This window comes from Haliotis cracherodii, unplaced genomic scaffold, assembly GCF_022045235.1.
Source record: "Haliotis cracherodii isolate W230 unplaced genomic scaffold, xgHalCrac1.p SCAF_19, whole genome shotgun sequence".
NCBI classification, from domain to species: domain Eukaryota; kingdom Metazoa; phylum Mollusca; class Gastropoda; order Lepetellida; family Haliotidae; genus Haliotis; species Haliotis cracherodii.
Window position 1 is genome coordinate 262,461 of NW_027266274.1, and position 16,393 is coordinate 278,853.

Consider the following 16,393-nt stretch of genomic DNA (forward strand, 5'->3'; position numbering starts at 1 on the left):
AGCAATTTGAACATTTTCACATGCATGACTTTTACACCATGAGAGCTATTCTCAAAAGTATTAGTTTCAGAATAAAAATCTTTGGTGTGTGGATGCATTCTTACATGGTCGACCCTCATGAAAAAAATTGGCAAAACTGCATAAAAAATAATGACTTGAGGTCTAACTATAAATACATCAGGTAATCGAACATTATCACATTCATGACTTTTACGCCATGAGAGCTATTCTCAAAAGTATTAGTTTCAGAATAAAAATCTTTGGTGTATGGATGCATTCTTACATGGTCGACCCTCATGAAAAAAATTGGCGCATTTGCATCAAAAATCATGACTTGAGGCCGAACTATAAATACATCAGCGTTTCGAACATTCACATGCATGACATTATCACACGCACGACTTTTACACCATGAATGCTATTCTCAAAAGCATTATTTTCAGATTAAAAATCTTTGGTGTGTGGATGCATTCTGACATGGTCGACCCTCATGAAAAAAAATTGGCGCAACTGCACGAAAAATCATCACTTGATGTCGAACTCTAAATACATCAGCGATTTGAACATTATCACATGCATGACTTTTACGCCATGAGAGCTATTCTTAAAAGTATTAGTTTCAGAATAAAAATCTTTGGTGTGTGGATGCATTCTTACATGGTCGACCCTCATGAAGAAAATTGGCGCAACTGCATCAAAAATAATGACTTGAGGCCGAACTATAAATACATCAGAGATTTGAACATTTTCACATGCATGACTTTTACACCATGAGAGCTATTCTCAAAAGTATTAGTTTCAGAATAAAAATCTTTGGTGTGTGGATGCATTCTTACATGGTCGACCCTCATGAAAAAAATTGGCGCAACTGCATTAAAAATCATGACTTGAGGTCGAACTATAAATACATCAGCGATTTGAACATTATCACATGCATGACTTTTACGCCATGAGAGCTATTCTTAAAAGTATTAGTTTCAGAATAAAAATATTTGGTGTGTGGATGCATTCTTACATGGTCGACCCTCATGAAAAAAATTGGCGCAACTGCATTAAAAATCATGACTTGAGGTCGAACTATAAATACATCAGCGATTTGAACATTATCACATGCATGACTTTTACGCCATGAGAGCTATTCTTAAAAGTATTAGTTTCAGAATAAAAATATTTGGTGTGTGGATGCATTCTGACATGGTCGACCCTCATGAAAAAAATTGGCGCAACTGCATCAAAAATAATGACTTGAGGCCGAACTATAAATACATTAGCGATTCGAACATTTTCACATTCATGACTTTTACGCCATGAGAGCTATTCTCAAAAGTATTAGTTTCAGAATAAAAATCTTTGGTGTGTGGATGCATTCTTACATGGTCGACCCTCATGAAAAAAATTGGTGCAACTGCATCAAAAATAATGACTTCAGGCTGAACTATAAATACATCAGCGATTTGAACATTTTCACATTCATGACTTTTACACCATGAGAGCTATTCTCAAAAGTATTAGTTTCAGAATAAAAATCTTTGGTGTGTGGATGCATTCTTACATGGTCGACCCTCATGAAAAATATTGGCGCATTTGCATCAAAAATCATGACTTGAGGCCGAACTATAAATACATCAGCGATTCGATCATTATCACATGCATGACATTATCACACGCACGACTTTTACACCATGAATGCTATTCTCAAAAGTATTAGTTTCAGAATAAAAATCTTTGGTGTGTGGATGCATTCTTACATGGTCGACCCTCATGAAAAAAATTGGCGCAACTGCATTAAAAATCATGACTTGAGGTCGAACTCTAAATACGTCAGCGATTCGAACATTATCACATGCATGACTTTTACACCATGAGAGCTATTCTCAAAAGTATTAGTTTCAGAATAAAAATCTTTGGTGTGTGGATGCATTCTTACATGGTCGACCTTCATGAAGAAAATTGGTGCATTTGCATCAAAAATCATGACTTGAGGCCGAAGTATAAATACATCAGCGATTCGAACATTTTCACATTCATGACTTTTACGCCATGAGAGCTATTCTCAAAAGTATTAGTTTCAGAATCAAAAGCTTTGGTGTGTGGATGCATTCTTACATGATGGACCCTCATGAAAAAAATTGGCGCAACTGCATCAAAAATCATGACTTGAGGCCGAACTCTAAATACATCACCTATTCGAAAATTACTACATGCATGACTTTTACGCCATGAGAGCTATTCTCAAAAGTATTAGTTTCAGAATAAAAATATTTGGTGTGTGGATGCATTCTTACATGGTCGACCCTCATGAAAAAAATTGGCGCAACTGCATGAAAAATCATTACTTGATGTCGAACTCTAAATACATCACCTATTCGAAAATTACTACATGCATGACTTTTACACCATGAAAGCTATTCTCAAAAGTATTAGTTTCAGAATAAAAATATTTGGTGTGTGGATGCATTCTTACATGGTCGACCCTCATGAAAAAAATTGGCGCAACTGCATTAAAAATCATGACTTGAGGTCGAACTATAAATACATCAGCAATTCGACCATTATCACATGCATGACTTTTACACCATGAGAGCTGTTCTCAAAAGTATTAGTTTCAGAATAAAAATCTTTGGTGTGTGGATGCATTCTTACATGGTCGACCCTCATGAAAAAAATTGGCGCAACTGCATCAAAAATAATGACTTGAGGCTGAACTATAAATACATCAGCAATTTGAACATTTTCACATTCATGACTTTTACACCATGAGAGCTATTCTCAAAAGTATTAGTTTCAGAATAAAAATCTTTGGTGTGTGGATGCATTCTTACATGGTCGACCCTCATGAAAAAAATTGGCGCATTTGCATCAAAAATCATGACTTGAGGCCGAACTATAAATACATCAGCGATTCGATCATTGTCACATGCATGACATTATAACACGCACGACTTTTACACCATAAATGCTATTCTCAAAAGTATTAGTTTCAGAATAAAAATCTTTGGTGTGTGGATGCATTCTTACATGGTCGACCCTCATGAAAAAAATTGGCGCAACTGCATTAAAAATCATGACTTGAGGTCGAACTATAAATACATCAGCGATTTGAACATTATCACATGCATGACTTTTACACCATGAGAGCTATTCTTAAAAGTATTAGTTTCAGAATAAAAATATTTGGTGTGTGGATGCATTCTTACATGGTCGAACCTCATGAAGAAAATTGGCGCAACTGCATCAAAAATAATGACTTGAGGCCGAACTATAAATACATCAGCGATTCGAACATTTTCACATTCATGACTTTTACGCCATGAGAGCTATTCTCAAAAGTATTAGTTTCAGAATAAAAATCTTTGGTGTGTGGATGCATTCTTACATGGTCGACCCTCATGAAAAAAATTGGTGCAACTGCATCAAAAATAATGACTTCAGGCTGAACTATAAATACATCAGCGATTTGAACATTTTCACATTCATGACTTTTACACCATGAGAGCTATTCTCAAAAGTATTAGTTTCAGAATAAAAATCTTTGGTGTGTGGATGCATTCTGACATGGTCGACCCTTATGAAAAAAATTGGCGCATTTGCATCAAAAATCATGACTTGAGGCCGAACTATAAATACATCAGCGATTCGATCATTATCACATGCATGACATTATCACACGCACAACTTTTACACCATGAATGCTATTCTCAAAAGTATTAGTTTCAGAATAAAAATCTTTGGTGTGTGGATGCATTCTTACATGGTCGACCCTCATGAAAAAAATTGGCGCAACTGCATTAAAAATCATGACTTGAGGTCGAACTCTAAATACGTCAGCGATTCGAACATTATCACATGCATGACTTTTACACCATGAGAGCTATTCTCAAAAGTATTAGTTTCAGAATAAAAATCTTTGGTGTGTGGATGCATTCTGACATGGTCGACCTTCATGAAGAAAATTGGTGCATTTGCATCAAAAATCATGACTTGAGGCCGAAGTATAAATGCATCAGCGATTCGAACATTTTCACATTCATGACTTTTACGCCATGAGAGCTATTCTCAAAAGTATTAGTTTCAGAATCAAAATCTTTGGTGTGTGGATGCATTCTTACATGATGGACCCTCATGAAAAAAATTGGCGCAACTGCATCAAAAATAATGACTTGAGGCCGAACTCTAAATACATCACCTATTCGAAAATTACTACATGCATGACTTTTACGCCATGAGAGCTATTCTCAAAAGTATTAGTTTCAGAATAAAAACCTTTGGTGTGTGGATGCATTCTGACATGGTCGACCCTCATGAAAAAAATTGGCGCAACTGCATGAAAAATCATCACTTGATGTCGAACTATAAATACATCACCTATTCGAAAATTACTACATGCATGACTTTCACGCCATGAGAGCTATTCTCAAAAGTATTAGTTTCAGAATAAAAACCTTTGGTGTGTGGATGCATTCTGACATGGTCGACCCTCATGAAAAAAATTGGCGCAACTGCATGAAAAATCATCACTTGATGTCGAACTATAAATACGTCAGCGATTCGAACATTATCACATGCATGACTTTTACACCATGAAAGCTATTCTCAAAATTATTAGTTTCAGAATAAAAATCTTTGGTGTGTGGATGCATTCTTACATGGTCGACCCTCATGATAAAAATTGGCGCAACTGCATTAAAAATCATGACTTCAGGTCGAACTATAAATACATCAGCGATTCGATCATTATCACATGCATGACTTTTACACCATGAGAGCTGTTCTCAAAAGTATTAGTTTCAGAATAAAAATCTTTGGTGTGTGGATGCATTCTTACATGGTCGACCCTCATGAAAAAAATTGGCGCAACTGCATCAAAAATAATGACTTGAGGCTGAACTATATATACATCAGCAAATTGAACATTTTCACATTCATGACTTTTACACCATGAGAGCTATTCTCAAAAGTATTAGTTTCAGAATAAAAATCTTTGGTGTGTGGATGCATTCTTACATGGTCGACCCTCATGAAAAAAATTGGCAAAAACTGCATAAAAAATAATGACTTCAGGTCTAACTATAAATACATCAGGTAATCGAACATTATCACATTCATGACTTTTACGCCATGAGAGCTATTCTCAAAAGTATTAGTTTCAGAATAAAAATCTTTGGTGTATGGATGCATTCTTACATGGTCGACCCTCATGAAAAAAATTGGCGCATTTGCATCAAAAATCATGACTTGAGTCCGAACTATAAATACATCAGCGTTTCGAACATTCACATGCATGACATTATCACACGCACGACTTTTACACCATGAATGCTATTCTCAAAAGTATTAGTTTCAGATTAAAAATCTTTGGTGTGTGGATGCATTCTGACATGGTCGACCCTCATGAAAAAAAATTGGCGCAACTGCACGAAAAATCATCACTTGATGTCGAACTATAAATACATCAGCGATTTGAACATTATCACATGCATGACTTTTACACCATGAGAGCTATTCTCAAAAGTATTAGTTTCAGAATAAAAATATTTGGTGTGTGGATGCATTCTTACATAGTCGACCCTCATGAAGAAAATTGGCGCAACTGCATCAAAAATAATGACTTGAGGCTGAACTATAAATACATCAGCGATTTGAACATTTTCACATTCATGACTTTTACACCATGAGAGCTATTCTCAAAAGTATTAGTTTCAGAATAAAAATCTTTGGTGTGTGGATGCATTCTTACATCGTCGACCCTCATGAAAAAAATTGGCGCATTTGCATCAAAAATCATGACTTGAGGCCGAACTATAAATACATCAGCGATTCGATCATTATCACATGCATGACATTATCACACGCACGACTTTTACACCATGAATGCTATTCTCAAAAGTATTAGTTTCAGAATAAAAATCTTTGGTGTGTGGATGCATTCTTACATGGTCGACCCTCATGAAAAAAATTGGCGCAACTGCATTAAAAATCATGACTTGAGGTAGAACTATAAATACATCAGCGATTTGAACATTATCACATGCATGACTTTTACACCATGAGAGCTATTCTCAAAAGTATTAGTTTCAGAATAAAAATCTTTGGTGTGTGGATGCATTCTGACATGGTCGACCCTCATGAAAAAAATTGGCGCAACTGCATGAAATATCATCACTTGATGTCGAACTATAAATACATTAGCGATTCGAACATTATCACATGCATGACTTTTACACCATGAGAGCTATTCTCAAAAGTATTAGTTTCAGAATAAAAATCTTTGGTGTGTGGATGCATTCTTACATGGTCGACCTTCATGAAAAAAATGGGCGCAACTGCATCAAAAATAATGACTTGAGGCTGAACTATAAATACATCAGCAAATTGAACATTTTCACATGCATGACTTTTACACCATGAGAGCTATTCTCAAAAGTATTAGTTTCAGAATAAAAATCTTTGGTGTGTGGATGCATTCTTACATGGTCGACCTTCATGAAAAAAATGGGCGCAACTGCATCAAAAATAATGACTTCAGGCTGAACTATAAATACATCAGCAATTTGAACATTTTCACATTCATGACTTTTACACCATGAGAGCTATTCTCAAAAGTATTAGTTTCAGAATAAAAATCTTTGGTGTGTGGATGCATTCTTACATGGTCGACCCTCATGAAAAAAATTGGCGCATTTGCATCAAAAATAATGACTTGAGGCCGAACTATAAATACATCAGCGATTCGATCATTGTCACATGCATGACATTATCACATGCACGACTTTTACACCATGAATGCTATTCTCAAAAGTATTAGTTTCAGATTAAAAATCTTTGGTGTGTGGATGCATTCTTACATGGTCGACCCTCATGAAAAAAATTGGCGCAACTTCATAAAAAATAATGACTTGAGGTCTAACTATAAATACATCAGGTAATCGAACATTATCACATTCATGACTTTTACGCCATGAGAGCTATTCTCAAAAGTATTAGTTTCAGAATAAAAATCTTTGGTGTGTGGATGCATTCTGACATGGTCGACCCTCATGAAAAAAATTGGCGCAACTGCATGAAATATCATCACTTGATGTCGAACTATAAATACATTAGCGATTCGAACATTATCACATGCATGACTTTTACACCATGAGAGGTATTCTCAAAAGTATTAGTTTCAGAATAAAAATCTTTGGTGTGTGGATGCATTCTTACATGGTCGACCTTCATGAAAAAAATGGGCGCAACTGCATCAAAAATAATGACTTGAGGCTGAACTATAAATACATCAGCAATTTGAACATTTTCACATTCATGACTTTTACACCATGAGAGCTATTCTCAAAAGTATTAGTTTCAGAATAAAAATCTTTGGTGTGTGGATGCATTCTTACATGGTCGACCCTCATGAAAAAAATTGGCGCAACTGCATCAAAAACCATGACTTGAGGCCGAACTATAAATACATCAGCGATTCGATCATTGTCACATGCATGACATTATAACACGCACGACTTTTACACCATGAATGCTATTCTCAAAAGTATTAGTTTCAGAATAAAAATCTTTGGTGTGTGGATGCATTCTTACATGGTCGACCCTCATGAAAAAAATTGGCGCAACTGCATTAAAAATCATGACTTGAGGTCGAACTATAAATACATCAGCGATTTGAACATTATCACATGCATGACTTTTACGCCATGAGAGCTATTCTCAAAAGTATTAGTTTCAGAATAAAAATCTTTGGTGTGTGGATGCATTCTGACATGGTCGACCCTCATGAAGAAAATTGGCGCAACTGCATCAAAAATCATGACTTGAGGCCGAACTATAAATACATCAGCGATTCGATCAATGTCACATGCATGACATTATAACACGCACGACTTTTACACCATGAATGCTATTCTCAAAAGTATTAGTTTCAGAATAAAAATCTTTGGTGTGTGGATGCATTCTTACATGGTCGACCCTCATGAAAAAAAATTGGCGCAACTGCACGAAAAATCATCACTTGATGTCTAACTATAAATACATCAGCGATTTGAACATTATCACATGCATGACTTTTACACCATGAGAGCTATTCTTAAAAGTATTAGTTTCAGAATAAAAATCTTTGGTGTGTGGATGCATTCTTACATGGTCGACCCTCATGAAGAAAATTGGCGCAACTGCATCAAAAATAATGACTTGAGGCTGAACTATAAATACATCAGCGATTTGAACATTTTCACATGCATGACTTTTACACCATAAGAGCTATTCTCAAAAGTATTAGTTTCAGAATAAAAATCTTTGGTGTGTGGATGCATTCTTACATGGTCGACCCTCATGAAAAAAATTGGCGCAACTTCTTAAAAAATAATGACTTGAGGTCTAACTATAAATACATCAGGTAATCGAACATTATCACATTCATGACTTTTACGCCATGAGAGCTATTCTCAAAAGTATTAGTTTCAGAATAAAAATCTTTGGTGTGTGGATGCATTCTGACATGGTCGACCCTCATGAAAAAAATTGGCGCAACTGCATGAAATATCATCACTTGATGTCGAACTATAAATACATTAGCGATTCGAACATTATCACATGCATGACTTTTACACCATGAGAGCTATTCTCAAAAGTATTAGTTTCAGAATAAAAATCTTTGGTGTGTGGATGCATTCTTACATGGTCGACCTTCATGAAAAAAATGGGCGCAACTGCATCAAAAATAATGACTTGAGGCTGAACTATAAATACATCAGCAAATTGAACATTTTCACATGCATGACTTTTACACCATGAGAGCTATTCTCAAAAGTATTAGTTTCAGAATAAAAATCTTTGGTGTGTGGATGCATTCTTACATGGTCGACCTTCATGAAAAAAATGGGCGCAACTGCATCAAAAATAATGACTTCAGGCTGAACTATAAATACATCAGCAATTTGAACATTTTCACATTCATGACTTTTACACCATGAGAGCTATTCTCAAAAGTATTAGTTTCAGAATAAAAATCTTTGGTGTGTGGATGCATTCTTACATGGTCGACCCTCATGAAAAAAATTGGCGCATTTGCATCAAAAATAATGACTTGAGGCCGAACTATAAATACATCAGCGATTCGATCATTGTCACATGCATGACATTATCACATGCACGACTTTTACACCATGAATGCTATTCTCAAAAGTATTAGTTTCAGATTAAAAATCTTTGGTGTGTGGATGCATTCTTACATGGTCGACCCTCATGAAAAAAATTGGCGCAACTTCATAAAAAATAATGACTTGAGGTCTAACTATAAATACATCAGGTAATCGAACATTATCACATTCATGACTTTTACGCCATGAGAGCTATTCTCAAAAGTATTAGTTTCAGAATAAAAATCTTTGGTGTGTGGATGCATTCTGACATGGTCGACCCTCATGAAAAAAATTGGCGCAACTGCATGAAATATCATCACTTGATGTCGAACTATAAATACATTAGCGATTCGAACATTATCACATGCATGACTTTTACACCATGAGAGGTATTCTCAAAAGTATTAGTTTCAGAATAAAAATCTTTGGTGTGTGGATGCATTCTTACATGGTCGACCTTCATGAAAAAAATGGGCGCAACTGCATCAAAAATAATGACTTGAGGCTGAACTATAAATACATCAGCAATTTGAACATTTTCACATTCATGACTTTTACACCATGAGAGCTATTCTCAAAAGTATTAGTTTCAGAATAAAAATCTTTGGTGTGTGGATGCATTCTTACATGGTCGACCCTCATGAAAAAAATTGGCGCAACTGCATCAAAAACCATGACTTGAGGCCGAACTATAAATACATCAGCGATTCGATCATTGTCACATGCATGACATTATAACACGCACGACTTTTACACCATGAATGCTATTCTCAAAAGTATTAGTTTCAGAATAAAAATCTTTGGTGTGTGGATGCATTCTTACATGGTCGACCCTCATGAAAAAAATTGGCGCAACTGCATTAAAAATCATGACTTGAGGTCGAACTATAAATACATCAGCGATTTGAACATTATCACATGCATGACTTTTACGCCATGAGAGCTATTCTCAAAAGTATTAGTTTCAGAATAAAAATCTTTGGTGTGTGGATGCATTCTGACATGGTCGACCCTCATGAAGAAAATTGGCGCAACTGCATCAAAAATCATGACTTGAGGCCGAACTATAAATACATCAGCGATTCGATCAATGTCACATGCATGACATTATAACACGCACGACTTTTACACCATGAATGCTATTCTCAAAAGTATTAGTTTCAGAATAAAAATCTTTGGTGTGTGGATGCATTCTTACATGGTCGACCCTCATGAAAAAAAATTGGCGCAACTGCACGAAAAATCATCACTTGATGTCTAACTATAAATACATCAGCGATTTGAACATTATCACATGCATGACTTTTACACCATGAGAGCTATTCTTAAAAGTATTAGTTTCAGAATAAAAATCTTTGGTGTGTGGATGCATTCTTACATGGTCGACCCTCATGAAGAAAATTGGCGCAACTGCATCAAAAATAATGACTTGAGGCTGAACTATAAATACATCAGCGATTTGAACATTTTCACATGCATGACTTTTACACCATGAGAGCTATTCTCAAAAGTATTAGTTTCAGAATAAAAATCTTTGGTGTGTGGATGCATTCTTACATGGTCGACCTTCATGAAAAAAATGGGCGCAACTGCATCAAAAATAATGACTTGAGGCTGAACTATAAATACATCAACAATTTGAACATTTTCACATTCATGACTTTTACGCCATGAGAGCTATTCTCAAAAGTATTAGTTTCAGAATAAAAATCTTTGGTGTGTGGATGCATTCTTACATGGTCGACCCTCATGAAAAAAATTGGCGCATTTGCATCAAAAATCATGACTTGAGGCCGAACTATAAATACATCAGCGATTCGATCATTGTCACATGCATGACATTATCACATGGACGACTTTTACACCATGAGAGCTATTCTCAAAAGTATTAGTTTCAGATTAAAAATCTTTGGTGTGTGGATGCATTCTTACATGGTCGACCCGCATGATAAAAATTGGCGCAACTTCATAAAAAATAATGACTTGAGGTCTAACTATAAATACATCAGGTAATCGAACATTATCACATTCATGACTTTTACGCCATGAGAGCTATTCTCAAAAGTATTAGTTTCAGAATAAAAATCTTTGGTGTGTGGATGCATTCTGACATGGTCGACCCTCATGAAGAAAATTGGCACAACTGCATGAAATATCATCACTTGATGTCGAACTATAAATACATTAGCGATTCGAACATTATCACATGCATGACTTTTACACCATGAGAGCTATTCTCAAAAGTATTAGTTTCAGAATAAAAATCTTTGGTGTGTGGATGCATTCTTACATGGTCGACCTTCATGAAAAAAATGGGCGCAACTGCATCAAAAATAATGACTTGAGGCTGAACTATAAATACATCAGCAATTTGAACATTTTCACATTCATGACTTTTACACCATGAGAGCTATTCTCAAAAGTATTAGTTTCAGAATAAAAATCTTTGGTGTGTGGATGCATTCTTACATGGTCGACCCTCATGAAGAAAATTGGCGCATTTGCATCAAAAATCATGACTTGAGGCCGAACTATAAATACATCAGAGATTCGATCATTGTCACATGCATGACATTATAACACGCACGACTTTTACACCATGAATGCTATTCTCAAAAGTATTAGTTTCAGAATAAAAATCTTTGGTGTGTGGATGCATTCTTACATGGTCGACCCTCATGAAAAATATTGGCGCAACTGCATTAAAAATCATGACTTGAGGTCGAACTATAAATACATCAGCGATTTGAACATTATCACATGCATGACTTTTACGCCATGAGAGCTATTCTCAAAAGTATTAGTTTCAGAATAAAAATCTTTGGTGTGTGGATGCATTCTTACATGGTCGACCCTCATGAAGAAAATTGGCGCAACTGCATCAGAAATAATGACTTGAGGCCGAACTATAATTACATTAGCGATTCGAACATTTTCACATTCATGACTTTTACGCCATGAGAGCTATTCTCAAAAGTATTAGTTTCAGAAAAAAAATCTTTGGTGTGTGGATGCATTCTTACATGGTCGACCCTCATGAAAAAAATTGGCGCAACTGCATCAAAAATAATGACTTCAGGCTGAACTATAAATACATCAGCGATTTGAACATTTTCACATTCATGACTTTTACACCATGAGAGCTATTCTCAAAAGTATTAGTTTCAGAATAAAAATCTTTGGTGTGTGGATGCATTCTTACATGGTCGACCCTCATGAAAAAAATTGGCGCATTTGCATCAAAAATCATGACTTGAGGCCGAACTATAAATACATCAGCGATTCGATCATTATCACATGCATGACATTATCACACGCACGACTTTTACACCATGAATGCTATTCTCAAAAGTATTAGTTTCAGAATAAAAATCTTTGGTGTGTGGATGCATTCTGACATGGTCGACCCTCATGAAAAAAATTGGCGCAACTGCATTAAAAATCATGACTTGAGGTCGAACTCTAAATACATCAGCGATTCGAACATTATCACATGCATGACTTTTACACCATGAGAGCTATTCTCAAAAGTATTAGTTTCAGAATAAAAATCTTTGGTGTGTGGATGCATTCTTACATGGTCGACCTTCATGAAAAAAATTGGTGCATTTGCATCTAAAATCATGACTTGAGGCCGAAGTATAAATACATCAGCGATTCGAACATTTTCACATTCATGACTTCTACGCCATGAGAGCTATTCTCAAAAGTGTTAGTTTCAGAATCAAAATCTTTGGTGTGTGGATGCATTCTTACATGATGGACCCTCATGAAAACAATTGGCGCAACTGCATCAAAAATAATGACTTGAGGCCGAACTCTAAATACATCACCTATTCGAACATTACTACATGCATGACTTTTACGCCATGAGAGCTATTCTCAAAAGTATTAGTTTCAGAATAAAAATCTTTGGTGTGTGGATGCATTCTGACATGGTCGACCCTCATGAAAAAAATTGGCGCAACTGCACATAAAATCATCACTTGATGTCGAACTATAAATACGTCAGCGATTCGAACATTATCACATGCATGACTTTTACACCATGAAAGCTATTCTCAAAATTATTAGTTTCAGAATAAAAATCTTTGGTGTGTGGATGCATTCTTACATGGTCGACCCTCATGAAAAAAATTGGCGCAACTGCATTAAAAATCATGACTTCAGGTCGAACTATAAATACATCAGCGATTCGATCATTATCACATGCATGACTTTTACACCATGAGAGCTGTTCTCAAAAGTATTAGTTTCAGAATAAAAATCTTTGGTGTGTGGATGCATTCTTACATGGTCGACCCTCATGAAAAAAATTGGCGCAACTGCATTAAAAATCATGACTTGAGGTCGAACTATAAATACATCAGCGATTTGAACATTATCACATGCATGACTTTTACGCCATGAGAGCTATTCTTAAAAGTATTAGTTTCAGAATAAAAATCTTTGGTGTGTGGATGCATTCTTACATGGTCGACCCTCATGAAGAAAATTGGCGCAACTGCATCAAAAATAATGACTTGAGGCCGAACTATAAATACATTAGCGATTCGAACATTTTCACATTCATGACTTTTACGCCATGAGAGCTATTGTCAAAAGTATTAGTTTCAGAATAAAAATCTTTGGTGTGTGGATGCATTCTTACATGGTCGACCCTCATGAAAAAAATTGGTGCAACTGCATCAAAAATAATGACTTCAGGCTGAACTATAAATACATCAGCGATTCGATCATTATCACATGCATGACATTATCACACGCACGACTTTTACACCATGAATGCTATTCTCAAAAGTATTAGTTTCAGAATAAAAATCTTTGGTGTGTGGATGCATTCTTACATGGTCGACCCTCATGAAAAAAGTTGGCGCAACTGCATTAAAAATCATGACTTGAGGTCGAACTCTAAATACATCAGCGATTCGAACATTATCACATGCATGACTTTTACACCATGAGAGCTATTCTCAAAAGTATTAGTTTCAGAATAAAAATCTTTGGTGTGTGGATGCATTCTGACATGGTCGACCCTCATGAAGAAAATTGGCGCAACTGCATCAAAAATCATGACTTGAGGCCGAACTATAAATACATCAGCGATTCGATCAATGTCACATGCATGACATTATAACACGCACGACTTTTACACCATGAATGCTATTCTCAAAAGTATTAGTTTCAGAATAAAAATCTTTGGTGTGTGGATGCATTCTTACATGGTCGACCCTCATGAAAAAAATTGGCGCAACTGCATTAAAAATCATGACTTGAGGTCGAACTATAAATACATCAGCGATTTGAACATTATCACATGCATGACTTTTACGCCATGAGAGCTATTCTTAAAAGTATTAGTTTCAGAATAAAAATATTTGGTGTGTGGATGCATTCTTACATGGTCGACCCTCATGAAGAAAATTGGCGCAACTGCATCAAAAATAATGACTTGAGGCCGAACTATAAATACATTAGCGATTCGAACATTTTCACATTCATGACTTTTACACCATGAGAGCTATTCTCAAAAGTATTAGTTTCAGAATAAAAATCTTTGGTGTGTGGATGCATTCTTACATGGTCGACCCTCATGAAAAAAATTGGTGCAACTGCATCAAAAATAATGACTTCAGGTTGAACTATAAATACATCAGCAATTTGAACATTTTCACATTCATGACTTTTACACCATGAGAGCTATTCTCAAAAGTATTAGTTTCAGAATAAAAATCTTTGGTGTGTGGATGCATTCTTACATGGTCGACCCTCATGAAAAAAATTGGCGCATTTGCATCAAAAATCATGACTTGAGGCCGAACTATAAATACATCAGCGATTCGATCATTATCACATGCATGACATTATCACACGCACGACCTTTACACCATGAATGCTATTCTCAAAAGTATTAGTTTCAGAATAAAAATCTTTGGTGTGTGGATGCATTCTTACATGGTCGACCCTCATGAAAAAAATTGGCGCAACTGCATTAAAAATCATGACTTGAGGTCGAACTCTAAATACATCAGCGATTCGAACATTATCACATGCATGACTTTTACACCATGAGAGCTATTCTCAAAAGTATTAGTTTCAGAATAAAAATCTTTGGTGTGTGGATGCATTCTGACATGGTCGACCCTCATGAAAAAAATTGGCGCAACTGCATCAAAAATAATGACTTGAGGCTGAACTATAAATACATCAGCGATTTGAACATTTTCACATGCATGACTTTTACACCATGAGAGCTATTCTCAAAAGTATTAGTTTCAGAATAAAAATCTTTGGTGTGTGGATGCATTCTTACATGGTCGACCCTCATGAAGAAAATTGGCGCAACTGCATGAAATATCATCACTTGATGTGGAACTATAAATACATTAGCGATTCGAACATTATCACATGCATGACTTTTACACCATGAGAGCTATTCTCAAAAGTATTAGTTTCACAATAAAAATCTTTGGTGTGTGGATGCATTCTTACATGGTCGACCTTCATGAAAAAAATGGGCGCAACTGCATCAAAAATAATGACTTGAGGCTGAACTATAAATACATCAGCAAATTGAACATTTTCACATTCATGACTTTTACACCATGAGAGCTATTCTCAAAAGTATTAGTTTCAGAATAAAAATCTTTGGTGTGTGGATGCATTCTTACATGGTCGACCCTCATGAAAAAAATTGGCGCAACTGCATCAAAAATAATGACTTGAGGCTGAACTATAAATACATCAGCGATTTGAACATTTTCACATGCATGACTTTTACACCATGAGAGCTGTTCTCAAAAGTATTAGTTTCAGAATAAAAATCTTTGGTGTGTGGATGCATTCTTACATGGTCGACCCTCATGAAAAAAATTGGCGCAACTGCATGAAATATCATCACTTGATGTCGAACTATAAATACATTAGCGATTCGAACATTATCACATGCATGACTTTTACACCATGAGAGCTATTCTCAAAAGTATTAGTTTCAGAATAAAAATCTTTGGTGTGTGGATGCATTCTTACATGGTCGACCTTCATGAAAAAAATGGGCGCAACTGCATCAAAAATAATGACTTGAGGCTGAACTATAAATACATCAGCAATTTGAACATTTTCACATTCATGACTTTTACACCATGAGAGCTATTCTCAAAAGTATTAGTTTCAGAATAAAAATCTTTGGTGTGTGGATGCATTCTTACATGGTCGACCCTCATGAAAAAAATTGGCGCATTTGCATCAAAAATCATGAC